This window comes from Octopus bimaculoides, chromosome 6 (genome assembly GCF_001194135.2).
Source record: "Octopus bimaculoides isolate UCB-OBI-ISO-001 chromosome 6, ASM119413v2, whole genome shotgun sequence".
NCBI classification, from domain to species: domain Eukaryota; kingdom Metazoa; phylum Mollusca; class Cephalopoda; order Octopoda; family Octopodidae; genus Octopus; species Octopus bimaculoides.
In genome coordinates this window covers 1,949,509-1,951,240 of record NC_068986.1, presented here as the reverse complement: position 1 = coordinate 1,951,240, position 1,732 = coordinate 1,949,509, and the positions used below count along the sequence as shown (strand labels likewise).

The 1,732-nt window shown below is 34.8% G+C and overlaps 1 long non-coding RNA gene across 2 annotated transcripts in view; it reads right to left on the bottom strand.

Moving 5' to 3' along the window:
- The window catches only part of LOC128248028 (uncharacterized), a 24,157-nt gene that overhangs the window by 7,864 nt on the left and 14,561 nt on the right, over positions 1-1,732 (bottom strand). The window lies entirely within an intron of this gene.

Genomic DNA, 1,732 nt, shown 5'->3' with positions numbered 1-1,732 from the left:
TGTGTGTGTGTGTGTGTGTGTGTATGTGTGTGTGTATGTGTGTGTGTGTCATGGCCTATAAATGTCTGTATCTCTGCTTTTGTAGGGTCTTCCCTGTTGTGGCCACATATTGTAAAATTTTAAAATTACGTCAAAATTGTCAAATTTGGTATATTGAAATAATTTTCCGCGTTAAATCCGATTTTGTTATTTATTTGTTCCAGAAAAATTGCAGAAAAATATTACTGAGGTTTAAAGTTTAATCAACGTTACTTAATCAGTAAACCGGATTTGGAAGCTGACATTTTCTGCATGATAGCGGTCTATCATAAAATGAAAGCAAAATCATTACGAGGGGGAATTTTTATTAAACAAACGAAAGCAAAATATTAGGACGACCAAAGTTGTAAGGACTTCTGAAGTTTTGATAAGTTTTAATGAATAAAGACATGTGAACCTATCTATCGGAGAAGGCATGGTCAAACATGGAATAAACAAAAATTTATATGACATTCTATTGTGAAAATTACCCGGAGACGGCAGGCTATTCAGCTAGTGTATATATGTTCATTTTGAACATCTCTAGGTTGGTGTATGTCAGAAATGCATAGGCAGAGAGAAAATTCCGGGAGGTTCCAGATTTGTGGTTGGAGGATTGATGTAAAAATGTTCAGTGTGAAAATTTAGGTGGTGGAACTCACTATGGGAGTCTCGATAAGAAGGAAGAAGAGGGAAAGAGAGAGATGAGAGATGAAATGAGTTACGCCTGAGTGGAGACGATATAAAGTTAGACAGGTGAGAAGAACGGAGGCTCTAGTTGTAGCGGGAGACGGAGAGAGAAGAGAGAGATGACACTTCGTAAGTGTTGGAAGCTTTGTTGGTCACTGCATTTTTGTCAGCCAGGCGGATGGCCTCTTGGAATTTGTCGGCTACTACTACTACTACTACTACTACTACTACTACTACTACTACACATAGTAATAATGTGAATGATAGCGATATCAGCAGCAGAGGCATCCTATGCTTGTCTATGTATTTCTGCTTCACTCTCTCATGGTGTTCACATCGTTATTGGCTCACCTGTATTAGTCAACGCGCACATACAGGCAAGCAGATGCGTATGTACGTATGTATGTATGCATGTATGTATGTATGTACGTATGTATGTATGAGTGCATGCATACATGTATATATATATATATATATATATATATATATATATAATAAACACACACACACACTGAAACAGACTTCAAATAAGTTCTGAAAAAAGAAACGAAAATGTTGTGCGCGTATGTATGTATGTGAGAATGTGCATACATACATACACACACATACACACACACACACACACACACACACACACACACATATATATATATATATATATATATGTATATATATATAAGCACACATAATTATATGAGTATATAGTGATATATGTGAATGTACATGAACCGTGTACATGTGCATATATATATATATATATATATATATATATATATATATATATATATATATATATATATATATATATGAATATGCGTGTACACATACATACATACACATGTATATATGTATGTATGTATGTATGTATGTATGTATGTATGCATGAATGTATGTAGGTATGCAGCCTTATGTATGTACAGTTTGTGTAAGTACAGAGACATACGGAAATATATACAAAGATACTAACTTACACACACACACACACACACACACACACACACACACACACACACACACACACACA